This window comes from Hylobates moloch, unplaced genomic scaffold (assembly GCF_009828535.3).
Source record: "Hylobates moloch isolate HMO894 unplaced genomic scaffold, HMol_V3 SCAFFOLD_18, whole genome shotgun sequence".
Classification (NCBI taxonomy): Eukaryota; Metazoa; Chordata; class Mammalia; order Primates; family Hylobatidae; genus Hylobates; species Hylobates moloch.
The window spans coordinates 52,084,839-52,102,669 of NW_026652293.1; the positions used below are offsets into that span (position 1 = coordinate 52,084,839).

General features: G+C 42.2%; 1 protein-coding gene across 3 annotated transcripts in view; it reads left to right on the forward strand.

The window, feature by feature from the left end:
• The window catches only part of TGFB2 (transforming growth factor beta 2), a 106,002-nt gene that overhangs the window by 65,786 nt on the left and 22,385 nt on the right, over nucleotides 1–17,831 (forward strand). The window lies entirely within an intron of this gene.

Consider the following 17,831-nt stretch of genomic DNA (forward strand, 5'->3'; position numbering starts at 1 on the left):
TCTTTCTCCTTTTCTATGATTTTCTCTTTGTTTTCTTATTGTCTTCTCTCTTCCTTTTTCACTTTTTTTCTCCTCTCTTTGCAACCTCCTGTCTCTTTATTAACCTTATCCCGTTTCCTTTTCCTTTCTAATTCTACCCACTGTCTCCAATCTACCCACCCAATACACACATACACACACACACACACACACACACACACACACTTTCCTCCATTATTTGGACAGCCGTGATGTCTCCTGTTCTCATCTTTCTAGTAGAGTTGGAGTTGGTGGGCAGCTGCGTCAAAATATAATGATGATGATGATGAAATGCCAACTTGCTGAGATTTTCAGAGATGTTCTTAAAAGCTTGTTACCCGAGTGTAGTCTACAGGGCATTTGCATCGGCATCACCTAGGGGCTGTGAGAAATGTAGAATCTCAGGCCCCACCCTAGACTTTACAGAATCAGAATCCCCAGTTTAACAAGATCCGCAGGTGCTTCTTGTGCACATTAAAGAACCACTTGAAAAATCCTGAGTCTGGTGCAGCCTTGTAAACAGGCAACTTAAATACATCCTGATGCCATATGAATAGTGGTACTCGCATATAGAGTATAGTCAGGGAAATTTCACCCGGGAGCTGACATTTTGGTGAGGCCTTGAGAAGTATCTATTAAAACCTGACGGGGGATCATCATTCTTGGCAGGAAGGGCAGCCAGTGCAAAGACAGTCTTGAATGGGCTTGCTGAGGGTACCTGATGCATAGCGCTCAGTGCCTGGAGGTGAGGAGAGACTGGGGAGAAGGTGGCCCTCCAGAGACAGTGTGTAGAGTGACACTACAGAGGATTAAGAACAAACCCCTTGGGATCCCTGTGATAAGGGGTATATATATATGACAATATGATTAAAACATGGGATTACTTGAGAAAAAGAAATTGGCATCTATGTGCAGAAACCGCTAGTTTTTCTGGACCCTAATCATTTGGAATTTGTGATAATTAGGATCAAAATTTTCTTTGTATTCATTATGAAAATGGAGAACTACCATACAAATCAATATGAGACCTGAAGAATAGTTTAAAATACTTAAAGCAGTCGTTTTGTTTTCTTTTTCTGTTTTTTGAGAAAGCATCTTGCTCTGTCACCCAGGCTAGAATGCAGTGGTGCAATCATAGCTCACTGCACCCTCAACTTCCAGGGCTCAAGCGATCCTACAGGTGTGCATCCCCATGCCTATCTAATGTATTTTTTTTTTTAATTTTTAGTACAGACGAGGTCTCTCTTTATTGCCAAGGCTGGTCTCCAACTCCTGAGCTGAAGAGATCATCCCACCTGGGCTTCCCAATGTGCTAGGATTACAGGCATGAGGCACTGTGCCTGGCCCCAGTTTTAAAGTACTAGTTCACATGTGTGTTCATGAAGAATAATTCTTCAAGAACCTGTTTTTGGAGACTTTTAAATCCTAACTCGCATTCTGGGTAGCACCAGTGGGCCAGCCGTTGCTCGTCGCCCCAAGGTCAGAGAGCATGCTTGTGTGACCAGACACTATGCTAAGCAAAGAATTAGAAGTATTGTTTCCAATGATACTCACAGCTATACTATGAAGTTTGTACAATGAAGTATTCTTTCTGCTATTATATTCTTTCTCCATTTCACAGAGAATGATGCTAAATCCCAGAGAAATTAAGTAACTTGGCCAGGGTCACACAGGTAGGAAACGGCAGGGCTGGGATGCAAATCCACCTCTGACTCCCCAAGTCCCTCCTGCCCCTCACCACATACTATGCTATTCCTAGCAAAATTTTCCCTTTCTCTTACCCTTGGGATCAGCCAGAATAGAAGAATAGTAAGACAAACTAGGCTAGAGGATGAAGTAATATTTGGAGGGAAAGCAAAAACTGGTTCCTATGAAAAAAAGCCAGATTAAGGGTAGCCATATAAATTACAAGATGATTTAAACAAACACACAAAAAACATGATTATATCTCCTTTTTCTTCTCTTTTTTACCAATTAAATCACTCTTAAATTTCCTTCTGTGCTGACGATAGCATCATAGGTTGCTCTCTTTGGCCCTACTTTAGTTACATGGCTTCAGTAAATTGAAGGCAGGGTCACCTAGGTCCTGTTACCTGTAATGGAAGCTGCTAAGTCACTGTTTTCCTGTGGCCCCTTGACCCTGTCCTCTGAGGAGTAGCCTCTGCCAGCAGGCTTGCCAATGACTTTTTTCCTCCCAGGGCCCATCCCATCTCCAGGAAAGGGTGTTTCTCTTGAGGCTGGCAACTTAGAGGACCTTAGTGAGTTCTTGGATGTGCCTCAGAGGTTTCTGCAGCACTGGCTGCTCCATGATGCAAGCGACATGATCTGCATGGGTTAGAGTCCCACGCTTGAAAGAGGAATGGCCCAAGATGGAAGCTTTTAGTTTGGAGAAGCATGGGCACGTTCACTGTCACTATACATGGACATCTGGAAGGAGAAAGTTCTAGCAGAAAAATATAAAATAATAGCAATTTTTTTATCTTTCTGGGGCTCAGCTATACACCTCCTGAAACACAGACAAGGTCCAGAGAGCAAGTCAAAGAGATCCTTGAACACCCGAAGAGAAGGCAACTCACACACACTTTTGATGGATCAGAAAGGCAGCCTCTTGCCTTTTATTGCTTCAACTAGGTTGACTATCTGTAGGGTCACAAGAAGTTAGAAGCACTGAATTAAAAGAGGAGGGCTAGAGGAGGACACCGTGGTGACATCAGCAGCAGGTCCTTTAGACCAGCAGTCCCTAACCTTTTTGGCACCAGGGACCAGTTTCATGGAATACAGTTTTTCCACAGAGCATTACTTTTATTGTGCACTTTATTTCATTGTAATATATAATGAAATAATTATACAACTCACCATAATGTAGAATCAGTGGGAGCCCTGAGCTTGTTTTCCTGCAACTATATGGTCCCATCTGGCAGTGATGGGAGACAGTGTCTGATCATCAGCCATTTGATTATCATAAGGAGCGTACAACCTAGATCCCTAGCATGTGCATTTCACAATAGGGTTCTTGCTCCTTTGAGAATCTAATGCCACCGCTAATCTGACAGGAGGTAGAGCTCAGGCGGTACTGCAAGCAATGGGGAGTGGCTGTAAACACAGATGAAGCTTTGCTTGCTTGCCTGCTGCTCACCTCCTGCTGTGTGGCCCGGCTCCTGATGGGCCATAGACCGGTACCGTCCAGGTTGGGGACCTCTGCTTTAGACTAAAGATTTTTACCAGTGTATCACAGTAATGCTGTCTCAGATAATCAGACCACGGAAGCAATGCCTGTTGTGGACAAGTTTTGTGAATCTTACCCCGTTTATAGTTAACCCACTTTTTATCTCCTTGGCTTTCTGTCTGGCTTCTGACTTTTTCTTCTGGCCTCTTCATTTGGAGTCCCATTTTTAGTATGGTGTTCTCCAACTTTCCTTTTGTCTCCAGCTGCCGTTTGGAGGTCTTTGTAGTCGTTGGTAATAAACTCCCATCTCTAGTCCCATTACAGGAATTGATGCCTATGGTAATAGCCTTGAATTATGAAGATGAGGCTAAATTACAGTCAGGAAACTGAACACATGCAATAAATTTTACAGAGTTTTACATCCAAAATTGCTGAAATATTATTTTGGAAAAAAAAAAAAGATTTGGTGCTTAAATGGGCAGATCTTCAGCTATTTGGAAAGCTCAGCTCTTCAGAAGAACAAAGCCTTTGAAGTTCTTGGATACCCTTTGATTACTGTATTACTTGACACACAGTTGGCATCCTACTCCCTAGAGGAAGACAGGATGACTATGAAAAGGTTCTCAGGTCGTTTACATGGTTGTTTGGATGATTTATTAGGACTCTTCGGGACACTGATACTCAGCAGGAGGAGTGTATGTATATGTGTGTACATGTGTGCACACGTGCCGGTGAACTTACATGTGAGCATAGGCACTCCACCAGGTTTAGAATCCCTGGGGGACCTTTTATGAAGACTAACCACAGTTTCCTTCAAGGAGATTCCAATTTTCCCTGGAAAGGAAAATGAGAGTTGCCTCCGCACAGATGTTGGTTTCAAAGAGCTCTCCTGGTAACTCACATGTGATTGTTCAAATTTGGATCTTCCAATTGGAATTCACAGATTTACAATATAGCCCAAGATTTTTGGGTCATTCTGTCTCATAAAAATGCCTCCAGATATTCTTTTTAGAGTCACAATATGGGACTGGATGGACATAGGATAGCAATTCTATACATGAGTTCAGGATTTGTCTTGTCCAGAGCTGCGAAGGTCTGTTGTTTCTCTCCACCTGGGGTAGTTAGGAAACACACGCTTCTGTTGAAGTCACTCTGAGCTTGTTTAAACCTGAAAGCTTGTGAACTTAGGATTTTCATTACCCTCCTCTCTCTACAGAACAGTGTGTCAGAACATTAATGAATGATAGGAAAATAAAATCTTTCTTTCCTGCTTTCTCTAACCTCTTTCAAGTTAACAAACTCTAAATGGCATCTACTGGTGTGATCAAGATAGGCTTCCCATGTATACCAATAATGAAGGGAATATGAGATGGATAAAATGTCTGACAGATGAAGGGAAAGAGGAGAAACCAAAGATGAAAAACAACTGTTTTTAGATTGTAACGATCCTTGCCATATTTTTAAAGCTTTATGCCAAAGGCAGCCTTTATTGTGATATGTTCAGACAAAACTCCAGTGCTCTAGGAATGCCTTCAAACCCATGATAGTTGTTATAGCTCTCAGCCCATTTGTAAATTTGAACATACCTTTCTTTGATTAAGTTTCCCCTGTATGTATGATTAAAATCATAACCAGAAGTATGAGGTAGAGGGAGAGAAAATAGGAAGGAGAATTCTCTTCAAGTTGAACATCTCCTATGTGGGTAAGAACACCTGCTATCTTGGAGGTGGATAAATCCCCATTTTACACATGAAGAAATGCCTGGGGAACTTAATGACTTATATCTAAGGGTACCCATAACTTCGTGGCCCTAAACAATCCTTTGGGACCACCAAAGAATACTTATATTTAAATTTGCTAACCTCAGAGGACTTGGAGCTCTCCAGTATTTCTAGTTTCTTCTCACCAACTCACACCCTTTCAATACTCATTTCTCATTTAAAACCTTACCACCTCCAGAATAGTACGATTCACACCACTGTTTGGGTTATCTATTTGCTGCACAACAAGCTTCAAAATTTTGTGGCCTCAAATAATAATCATTTTGTTATACTTCACAAGTTTTTGTGGGTCAGAAATTTGATCAGAGCTTGGCTCATATTGTCTTGCTCCATGTTGCTTTGGCTGGGGTCACTTGGTAGCATTTAGATGACAGTTGGGCTGGTCTGGAGGATTGATGATGGCTTTGTGCCTATGCTTGGAACTTCAGTAGGATGACTGGAAGGCCGGGCTCAGCTGGGCTCCTCCCCCTAGATAGTCTCAGATGTCTCCATGTGCTCTTCCCAGAAGAGTAGTCTGGTTTCTTACATGGGGACTCAGGTATGCAAATGTCTAAGGTAGAAACTGCAAGTCCTCTTAAAAACTAAGCCCAAAGGCTGGGCGTGGTGGCTCACGCCTGTAACCCCAGCACTTTGAGAGGCTAAGGCAGTTGGATCTCTTGAGCCCAGGAGTTCAAGCCTGGGCAACATGGTGAAATCCCATCTCTACTAAAAATACAAAAATTACCCAGGCACAGTGGCACACACCTGTAATCCCAGCTACTCAGGAGGCTGAGGCAGGAGAATCGCTTGAACCCGGGAGGTGGAGGTTGCAGTGAGCAGAGATTGCACCACTGCACTCCAGCCTGGGTGACAGAGCCAAATTCAGTCTCAAAAAAAAAAAAAAAAAATAGTAGGCCCAGAAATGACACAGCATCACTTTTGCCTTACTCTATTGATCAAATGAAATACAGGGCAGCCCAGATTCAAAGGGAAAGGAAATAGATCCCATATATCAATGGGAAATGTGTCAAAGAAGTTGCAGCCATCTTTAATCTTGGAACACTAACCCATTGTGTGAAGTAAAGTAATAGTCAGCCGACTGTGAGTGTGCACCTCCTGTCATCAGCATCATACCTGGTGCCAGCCATCTAGAGATAAATTAGCCTCTACCTTCTGGTTACTCAGGGTCTTGTGAAGAAATGTACATGTAAGTGGTATCTGTCTATGAATAAAGATATACCCAAGATACTCTTAGAGCAAAAGCTGGAGAGTTCAGATAAATGCCTCAGAACTCATTCTTGCCAGAAAGGGAGTTGTGAGAATTTGCGGGCAACGTGCCATCTTGGTTGGGCTCCTTTTGTGGGCAGACACGTAATTCCAAGGAACTGAGCCATATGCCTGAATCAAGAGATTCCTTTGAATCCAACAATATTTGTTGCAGAGATATCTGAATAGATTAGATTGAAATAGGAGTGGGTTTGGTTAATTGGTATGCATAGTATTATGTCAGAACGACCTTCCTCGTGTTTCAGTGTGCGTACTCGTGTCCCAGGATTTGGTGACTATGTCTGTCCTCCCCGTTTACCTTATTGAGGCAGCATGGCATAGTATGCAATGGTATGGGTGTTGTGACCTAAGCTTTCTTAGTAATTCCCAATTAACTTGGGGTTTATTATGAGGGTGAAATGAAATAATGTCTATGACAGCCAGGTGGGGAGTGCGTGTTCAATATGTGTTAGTTCCCTTCTTTTGCTGTCGCTGCTTAGATTTTGACTTCTATGTGTTTGATTCCTACAGTGGGAAGAGCTCTCTCCTGAGTTACCTGTGAAAGTCAGTTGCCAGGTTTTTTTTAAGACTGATTTATTAGCTTCAGAGCACTGAATAAAGTCATACAAAAATAACTCCGTGGGGGAAGCAGAGTGATGTATTAGGTTCCTACATCTTACAATATCAGGAGAAAAAGCCACTAAAATGTTGCCTTTTCCCATGGGGCTGTTAGTCTCAGGTGTCTCCATGTGGTCTTCCCAGAAGAGTAATCTGACTTCTTAGATGGAGACTCGAGTGTGCAAATGTCCAACGCAGAAGCTGCAAGTCCTCTTAAAACTAGGCCCAGAGGCTGGATGCGGTGGCTCACACCTATAATCCCAGCACTTTGGGAGGCTGAGGCAGGTGGATCGCTTGAGCCCAGGAGTTCAAGACCAGCCTGGGCAACATGGTGAAAATCCGTCCCTACTAAAAAATACAAAAATTAGCTGGGTGTGGCGGCATATGCCTGTAAACCCAGCTACTCTGGAGGCTGAGGCAGAAGAATCTCTTGAACCTGAGAGGCAGAGGTTGCCGTGAGCTGAGATCACACAATCTCTGCTTCCCAGGTTGCATCACTGTTGGTGCTGGTAGAATATCATCTGCCAATGGGTTCCCGTTAATCAGTAGAAGAGAAATGTGCTGAGGTGAAGTCAGCTCGGTGAATTTAAAGGGGACCTTAGATTTCTTGACTGTGGCCTGACAAGGCATCGGCGCTGTGCATTTCTACAGAGAGGCAGGGCATCCAGCTTCAGTTGAAGCCACTGCTAGCATGGCAAAGGAACCCCCCTCTCTACAGAAAACTGTCAAGACTTTGGCAAGTGAAAGTATAGATGGTCCCCTACTTAAGATTTTTTCTACTTTATAATGGTGTAAAAGTGACTCAACTTCCTTTTGTTCATACGTATGATATCAGGACACAATCCCTTGTAAGTCGAGGAGCATCTGTAAAATAAAATCTGTCTTCCTATTTGCCCTGACCTCTTTCCTTAGGATTTTAATGCCTCGTTGAATTTGCATTTAAACAGTAACCAGCTTGTCAAATGTGATGAAATGACATTTCTAGAGGCTATCAGTTGCAAGGATATATAAAACAGTGGCGAAATCTTAAGTCATTTACGTCCATTTAGTTTTGTATAGTAAATACTAACTGATTTTTCAGACTTGAGGATGATAGGGTGAATTGATGTTTGTGGAGCAAAATAAGTAAGCGAAGATTGTAGTAGGGGGGAGTGAATCATCAGCTACCTTTAATGGACATTCCATATGTAACATCTCTGCAACAGATTTTAAAATGCACATTCTTAAGGTTTCATAGTGAAAGTTCAGGGTAGATGGCCTAGGCCTACCTTTTAAGGGATTTTAATGCTGCAAAATTGAAAGGTGGGGTTTTTATCATACCAGGGAGCACAGCACTAATGGGGTTAATGAAAATTGCCTCTTTTTCCTAACCCTAAACACATGCATGTGCTTGTGTTTGTGCGTGCATGCGCGTGCGCGCGCACACACACACACGATTCAGCTTTCATTTCTCATATTGCCCAAGGGGGTGTAAAATAAAAAGAGGTCAGCCAAAAAACTGTCTGTTAAATTAGACTTGCAAAAATGCTACTGAAAAACAAACAAACAAACAAACAAAAAGCCATACTGTGCTCCCGTTGTACATAATTTTACAGCATACAATCTTCTTAATACTGATCCTAGCCCCGGCGCCGCATTGGAGACATACATAGCATAGTAACCCACCTAAAAAAAAAAAAAAGCCATGAGGTATAATAAACACTTTGTTTGCACAAGGCTATTAATATCTCAGGTTTTTTTTTCAAACTGATCAAATGGCGTGCTTGCCTCATAAGGAAACTGGATTGTTATCATTTGCATTAGGTTATAACATTAGCACAAGTGTGTTAACCTTGTCAGCAGACAAGACCCCCCCAAAAAGTAGAATGAACAGCAGCCCTTCTCCACTGTATTCAAATAAATGTTAATGAATATGCAATAGTAACTAATACTCTTATTCTTTTTTCATAATATGACTCAGTAACAATATTGATAATTATCGCTAATACATGCAGTGCTTACTGTGTGCTAAGGTAGGTGCTGGTCTCATCCTTCTTTTACAAGTGAGGAAACTGGGATATAGTGAAGTTAAGTAGCTTGCCCAGGCCAGGCAGGTAGGAAGAAGCAGAGCCAGGATTTGAACCCAGGCAGTCTACCCCAGGAGTCATACTGTTGACCATGATTCCATACTAGCAGAAAGAACACAGACTTTGGAGTTGATCAGGGTGGGTTCAAGGCATAGCTTTGGTCCTTTGGGGAGTCTGAGGAAGTCATGTCACTAACACTATTTCCACACCACTAAAACGCAGATAAAAGCACCTACTTGGCAAAGATTTTATAAGGCATAGAGATAATGCATGGAAACTTCTAGCACAGTATCTGTATCCTCAGCGGTTACTATTATTATCATTACAGTTTCCGAGCATTGAGTTTGAACTTTTGTAAGAAACAGTGTGAAATTTATGATCTGCTTAGACTCTGTTGAAAATGAATGCTTCCCCTAGCCCTTCTTGCTGTAGGGTCTGGGTTCTTGGTTGCTGTCCCAGGAGTTTGCTTCAGGGTCTCCTTCAAGAATATTTTCCACTCACTCAGCTTGTGGTGGTTCATTAAGTTGCAGATGAGCAGGCCGGGCACGGTGGCTCATGCCTGTAATTCCAGCACTTTGGGAGGCCGAGGTGGGTGGAACACTTGAGGTCAGGAGTTTGAGACCAGCCTGGCCAACATGGTGAAACCCCATTTCTACTATAAATATAAAAATTAGCCAGGCTTGGTGGCGGGCACCTGTAATCCTAGCTACTCAGGAGGCTGAGGCAGGAGAATCACTTGAGCCTGGTAGGCGGAAGTTGCAGTGAGCCCAGATTGTGTCACTGCACTCCAGCCTGGGTGACAGAGCGAGACTCTGTCTCAAAAAAGAAAAAAAAAAAAAATTGCAGATGAGCATATCAGAGTGGGAAAGGAGAAGACCTTTGTAGCCAGTCAGCCCTTTCTCTGAACCTCAGTTTTTCATCTGAAAATGGAGATAACCATTCTTGCCTAATGAGTTCCTGTGAGGAGAACGCCTAGGTTAAGTGTCTGGCACATAAGATACAGAGGCAGTAGGTTACTGTGAGGATTTTTCTTGTCATCTTGAACATGGTTCATACTTCCCCTAAGGTTGGCTTGTGATTCTAAAACCACTCAACAGTGGTGTCAGTCATCTCTGCTTGGATGAGGTCTGATCTGTTTTCTGTTAACAGTGGGACAGAGCAGGGTTTTGGGGAACAGCCATTGTTTTATCACTGTGTACACTGGCTTTATCAAGATGTTAAGGGCTGCAGTGCTGAGCTGGGGGCTGTGCTCTGTCTTGCTTCTCTTTTTGAAGAATGATTACAATGACTGACTGCAATAGGGGTGTCTTTTTATCTCATCTCCAGTCCTGTTACTACCTCTTCCTGCTCCACCACCACACAAATAGGCTTGATATATGCTTCCCAATTGATTTTTAATAAGATTCCTTTTTTTTCATGTCGTAAATGTTCAGTATGCCCACTATTCTGTAACCTCCTTTAGGGCAAAAGCTGTTTCAAGAGAGCATGTATGTTTTTTTCTCAATGCCAACAGTACTCAGGATATTTTTTGGAACCCCTGTTCTAGAACTGTGGCAGAGCCCAGCATACATACTTGAGATTTCCCCAAAGAGGACAAATCTGGATTTGCAAAAGGTAGTGTTGATTTTTGAAGACTGCCAAAGTTCTATGGAAGAGGAAAATGATAAGTCATTCAGCTGATTTTACTGGTTCTTATATTTCTGAAAGTCAACCACCTCCCATGTCTCTGCTGTTACTATGCTTGTCCAAGCAGTTCTTGTCTCTCACCTGGGCCATGGCAGTGGCCTCCTTGTTGCTCCCCGTTTCCACCCTGGTCCCTTGATATGGTTTGGCTGTGTCTCCACTCAAATCTCATCCTGAATTCAAATGTGTTGTGGGAGGGACTGGGTGGGAGGTAATTGAATCATGGGAGCAAGTCTTTCCCACACTGCTCTTGTGATAGTGAATAAGTCTCATGAGATCTGATGGTTTTAAATAGAGGCGTTCCCCTGTGCAAGCTCTCTTCTCTTGTCTGCCACCATGTGAGATGTGCCTTTCACCTTCTGCCGTGACTGTGAGTCCTCCCCAGCCACATGGAACTGTAAGTCCAATAAACCTTTTTCTTTTGTAAATTGCCCAGTCTTGCAGCAGTGGGAAAATGAACCAATACAGTAAATTGGTATCAGTAGAGTGAGGTGATGATGAAATGATACCCAAAATGTGGAAGCGACTTTGGAACTGGGTAATGAGCAGAGGTTAAAACAGTATGGAGGGCTCAGAAGAAGACAAGAAAATGTGGGAAAGTTTGGAACTTCCTAGAGACCTGTTGAATGGCTTTGACAAAAATGCTGATGGTGATATGAATAATAAGGTCCAGGCTGAGGTGGTCTCAGATGGAGATCAGGAACTTGTTGGGAACTGGAGCAAAGGTGACTCTATGCTATGTTTTAGCAGAGACTGATGGCATTTTGCCCTTGCCGTAGAGATTTGTGGAACTTTGTACTTGAGACAGATGATTTAGGGTATCTGGTGAAAGAGACTTCTAAGCAGCAAAGCATTCAAGATGTGACTTGGGTGCTGTTAAAGGCATTCAGTTTTAAAAGGGAAACAGAAAATAAAAGTTTGGAAAATTTGCAACCTGACAATGTAATAGAAAAGAAAATCTCATTTTCTGAGGTGAAATTGAACTTGGATGCAAAAATTTGCTTAAGTAATGGGGAGCCAAATGTTAATCCCCAAGACAATGGGAAAAATGTCTCCAGGGCATGCCAGAGGTCTTCATGGCAGCCCCTCCCATCACAGGCCTGAAGGCCTAGGAGGAAAATGTGGTTTTGTGGGCCTGACCCAGGGTCCCTGTGCTGTGTGCAGCCTAGGGATTTGGTGCCCTGCATCCCAGCCACTCCAGCTGTGGCTGAAAAGGGCCAACATAGAGCTTGGGCCATGGCTTCAGAGGGTGCAAGCCCCAAGCCTTGGCAGCTTCTACATGGTGTTGAGCCTGTGAGTGCACATAAGTAAAGAACTGGGTTTTGGAAACCTCTGCCTAGATTTCAGAAGATGTATGGAAATGCCTGGATGCCCAGGCAGAAGTTTGCTATAGGGGTAGGGTCCTCATGGAGAACCTCTGCTAGGGCAGTGCAGAAATGAAATATGGGGTTGGAGCCCCCACACAGAGTTTCTACTGAGGCACCTAGTGGAGCTGTGAAAAGAGGGCCACCATCTTCCAGACCCCAGAATGGTAGATCCACCAACAGCTTGCACCATATGCCTGGAAAAATCACAAGACACTCAACACTAGCCCATAAAAGCAGCCAAGAAGGGGGCTATACCTTGCAAAGCCATGGGGGTGGAGCTCCCCAAGGCCATGGGAGCCCACTTCTTGCATCAGCATGACCTGGACGTGAGACATGGAGTCAAAGGAGATCATTTTGGAGCTTTAAGATTTTACTGCCCTGCTGGATTTCAGACTTTCATGGGGCCTACAGCCCCTTTGTTTTGGCCAATTTCTCCCATTTGGAATGACTATATTTACCCAATGCCTGTACCCCTGTTGTATCTAGGAAGTAACTAACTTGCTTTTGATTTTATAGGCTCATAGGCAGAAGGGACTTTCCTTGTTTCAGATGAGACTTTGTACTGTGGACTTTTGAGTTAATGCTGAAATGAGTTAAGACTTTGGGGAACTGTTGAGAAGGCATGATTGGTTTTGAAATGTGAGGACATGAGATTTGGGAGGGGCTGGGGCAGAATGGTATGTTTTGACTGTGTCCCCACCCAGATCTCATCTTGAATTTCCGTGTGTTGTAGGAGGGACCTAGTGGGAGGTAATTGAATCATGGGGGCAAGTCTTTCCCATGCTGTTCTCGTAATCGTGAATAAGTCTCATGATATCACGATAAGTCTCATTATATGATGGTTTTAAAAAGAGGCATTCCCCTACACAAGCTCTCTCTCTTTGCCTGCTGCCATCCACTTAAGATGTGACTTTCTTCTCTTTGCCTTCCATCATGATTGTGAGGCCTCCTCAGCCATGTGGAACTGTAAGTCCAATAAACCTTTTTCTTTTGTAAATTGCTCAGTCTCAGGTATGTCTTTATCAGCAACATGAAAATGGACTAATACACCCCCTCAGCAGCTGTTTACAGCATAGCAATCAATGTGATTCCTGATAAAATGTTGCTCAGATCAAAGTCCTCTCTTTAAAGCTCTACAGTGGCTTTGTATCTCACCCTGAGTAGAAGCCAAGTCCTTACCGTGACTTAGGAGGCTGGCTCTGACCTATTCCTTAGTCACTCACCCCTCAGCCATAATTTACCCCTCATTCATAGGGCTCCCCATTTGTCAATGACCTCTTTGCTCTTCCTCAGACACTGCACTCCCTCCTTCCTGTGGCTTGTGGCCACTGTTCCCTCCACCCACAGTGCTTTTCCCAACTACCCATATGGCTGGTTCTCTTTATTTCTTTAGGTCTTTCCTTAGAGACCACCTGCTCAGGGAGGTGGCTCTTTGGCCACCGTACCTAAGATCTCAGAGTCACTTTTCCCAACACATCCTAGCCCCAATGTCTACTGTGCTTTTCTCCTTGATAATCTTCATTATGTGCAATATTTGATCTATTCCATCTTTATGTTGTTTGTAATCTACCTCTAGCCATAAACTCCTGGAGATGTGTCTGGTCCACAGTGGGTGTTCAATAAGTATTTTTGAATGAATTTAACTAAAATGTCAAAATAAGATTCAACTATAAGGAATGTCCTTCAAATAAGTATGTAACTTTTTGAGGGGATTCTGTTGAGAAACATCACTCATTTATTCGGATTTGGAAATTCTGCTCCATTTGTTTTAAAGATATCTAAATATTGATGAAGAAAGAAATGTATATAACTATGCATCTTCTGTGACTTATTCAGAGCTAATTCTGATGAAGTATTTAATATTAATAGATAATAACCATGTAGGTAAAAAATAAAATAAAGTTATGTAATAAATTAATGAAATTGATATTCTTGGGTACCCCATAAACTTGATGTTTTCAGAAAAAACAAGCTCTTTATTTATTTATTTGGGCTTGTTAATTTATAGTCACATGCCCTAAATTAAAGTGCTCACTTAAATTATAGTACAGGCCACATATGTTATAGGTGCCAGGAGGTAGGAATCGAGTTAGAAGTCTGTTCCCCAAGTGCACATGTTAAAGTCAGAGTGGAATTGGAAGGGGGAGGTCAAATAAAAAATTAGAAGATATGGCTCCAGAGAGCTTGAGGTCTTGTGGACAGTCTTTCCCTCAATGGCAGGAAACAGCTAGGTCATTCTCAAAATTCATAGTGCTGGGCTGTGTGGTACAGCCTCAAAGACTGTAGGAATTCAGCCAAGAAAAAGACAGTACAGTCTTGATTTAATTCTCCTTCAAATTCTACCATTACGTATTGTACTGCACCCCTCTCTCGCCTGGTCTATACTGATGTGGCTTTAGTCCAGTTGAATCCTTTTCTCTTTTGTGTGATTTATACCTGATGGTCTCATGAATGCTACTGAGCTGCAGCATCCGAGAGACTTTCTGTTCACACAAAGGACTCCTTCATCCCTTCAATCTGGAGAAATGGATTTATTTGTTTATGCACATGTGCACTCAGCACAAAGGTTCATCTGTAAAGTTTTTTTTTTAATGAAGGAAACAATCGGGAATTATAAGGTGTTTTCATCACAGAGGAGAGACTTTTCTGTGTGTGTGTGCGTGTGTGTGTGTGCGTGTGTGTGTGTGTGTGTAACTTGAAGGAACATCTAGTGACATTTCCATAAAGGTCATCGAAGGTCTGTGTATGCGATGCTTTATCATAATTTCACATGGGTATGTATAATACAGGTGTATATCAATGTGCAATAATAGTCTACTGTAAAGAGAAAGAGTTCACATAATGACATAATAATACAGCTATCTGAGCTCCAAAGAGACTTGTATTCTCAGTCTTCTGAGGCTGATGTGTATTCCATGGGATCTGACTGAAGGCCCTCATGAAACTCTTGCCAGGTATACATTACTTACGACCTCTTAGACAGATGCAATTATAAAGGAGCCATGGCAATTACAGGACATGGTGATGGCAGAAGCAAGATAAGTACTGGGTGTGTTAAGCCACTTCTGAAGGATAATCATGCAGTGTGTCAGTGTGGTAAGCACCCCCGAAGTGACCCAGCATAATCAAGGAGGCTACAGTTAGACAGGAAGAGAGAGCTCCGTTTGTGCCTCCATGAAATAAAAGCCACTTTACCCAGTTCTGATTCTCTATAAGGCTCCACTGGCTATTATTTGGAAATTCTCTTTCTTGCTTTCTCTCCCTCATTTCATTTTTATAATGAAATAAGTAGAAAGGATAAAATACAGTATTAAATTGCTTATTCTGCCTGATGATTCTTTCTGTCCTTCTTGATATATATAATCTCTGTGGTGGGTTTCTGGGTGTTATAAAATTCCAAGAAGCAAGTTTTTTTTATCACTATAAAGGACCGATTGTTTGAGGGCTTGTTTGTCACTTGATCAAATGTGTCTTTCTAATGAAGTCTGTTAGTTAATAAGAATTTACCAAGCAGGGATTGTGTAAGCTGCCATGAAAAAGACTCTGTGGGGATAATAAGAGAGAGAAAGAACATTTTTTGCTTTGAAGGAGCTCATAGTTAGATTCAGCATTATGCTCCCCGCAGTATAATTTATGAATCCGTACTGTTAGAAGTGGGATTGTGTCCCTTCCCCTACACATACAAAAAAAGTTATGTTGAAGTCATAATCCCCAGTACTTTGGAATGTGATCTGATTTGAAAATAGGGTCATTGCAGATATAATTAGTTGAGATGAGGTCATCCTGCAGGAGGGTGGGTCCCTAATCCAGTGTGACTGGTGTCCTTATAAAAAGACAGCCATGTGAAGACACAGTCACAGGGAGCCTGCCATGTGAAGATGAAGGCAGAAATTGAAGCTATGCAACTATAGCCAAGGAACACCAAAAGTTGCCAGCAAACCACCAGATGCTAGAAGAGGCAAAGAAGGATCCTCCCTTGAGGCGTCAGAGAGAGCATGGCCCAGCCAACACCCTGATTTCAGACTTCTAGCCCCTAGATCTGTGACAGGATAAGTTTGTGTTATTTTAAGCCACCCAGTTTATGGTACTTTGTTACTACAGTTCTAGGCAACCCACACACCCATCAAGCCAACTCTCCCTAAATCCTAGTATATATTGTTAGAAAAGATAAAAGGGCACTGAAGAGAGAGGAGGATGCCTGCCTGCCTTCTTTCTTTCTTTCTTTCTTTCTTTCTTTCTTTCTTTCTTTCTTTCTTTCTTTCTTTCTTTCTTTCTTTCTTTCTTTCTTTCTTCCTTCTTTCTTCTTTCTTTCTTCCATCATTTATTATTTATTTATTTATTTCTCTCTTTCTTTCTTTCTTCCATTATTTATTTATTTATTTATTTCTCTTTCTCTCTTTCTTTCATTCTTCTTTCTTTCTTTTTTTTTTTTTTGACAGAGTCTCACTCTGTCACGCAGGCTGGAATGCAGTGGTGCAATCTTGGCTCGCTGCAGCCTCAATCTCCCAGGCTCAACAGATCCTCCTGCCCTAGCCTTTTGAGTAACTGGGACTACAGATGTGCACCACCATGTCCAGCTAATTTTTAAAAACGTTTTCATAGAGGTGAGGTCTCATTATGTTGCTCAGATTGGTCTCAAACTTCTGGGCTCAAACGACCCTCCCATCTCAGCATCCCATAGTGCTGAGATTACAGGCGTGAGGCACCATGCCTGGCCTTGTTCTCCTTTCCAATGAACCAGCACATCTCTATTACCTGGACTGTGTTCTCTTAGTGCTGTTTTTTTGGATGTTCATAGTTATCCTTTTACACTCTCCTCTCTCCAGGAAATCTTCCCTGACCTCATCTACCTGGCAGGGATAGATGCCCTGCCTGTAACATTTTCTGGTAACCTATGAACACGTTGTTTTAAGTTTTTGTTGAGATGTCTATATTCCCTTACTACCCAATGCACTCCTTTAAGAACAGGCACCATCTTATTATCCTGGGGTATACATATAATGCAATGCTTTGCTTACAGCCAGTGCTTAATATTTGTTGAACTAAACTGGAGGAAGTGAGGTATAAAATAAAATCAAACAAATGAATAAATGAGGACTCAAGTGCATACAAGATGCTCGGCAATGAATGAATGACTGACCAAACAAATTAACTGATCATATTAAATATTTGAATATTATTAGTTATTATTATTATTACTTTGAATGAGGGTAAAAGGCTTCTCCAAAGCCAATGAAAGCCTTCCAGAGTATGGATGTGGGAGTGATGTCTTGGAGAATCATTTGTTCCTGCTGTAGATAAGCCAAGAAATGACCACAGGAGTGTGTTCTCTGTGCCTGTCTGCCTGAGAGAAAATCTTCGTCTTTAATAACAGGGTTTCGACCTAGAGAGTCAGATTTCTCCAAAATTAATCAATGAATATGTATTCTTTAAGCTACCAGTGTCAGCAAACCAAAATATAAGGGTTTGTGGGGATTAAATAAGTTTATGTTTCCCTCTCTCTTTTATGGGCTTAATATTCTGTTGGAGGAAATGGACATTTCCACACATCCAGGATTACCCTTGAAGCCACTATGTGCAAGGGACCAAATGCTCAGCAAACCCTGTAGCATTGCATGGGGAACTAGGGAAAGGGACCTGACTTTAGTTTAGAGTGAAAGTAAGCATATCATTGAAAAACTGGACTTCAAGTTTGGATGTGAAGAGTGGAAAGGCTTGTTTTGTTTTGTTTTTTAGGAGAAAACTGGAGGAGGGAAAGGCATTCTGATAGGGTTGCTAGTCAGAAGCCAAAATTTGGAGTACATAATCCATGTTTTAGAGATATTGTTTAGATTAGGCTTCTAGGGATGAAAGGCGCATCTGAGATGATAGGTTGGTGGCCAGTTGT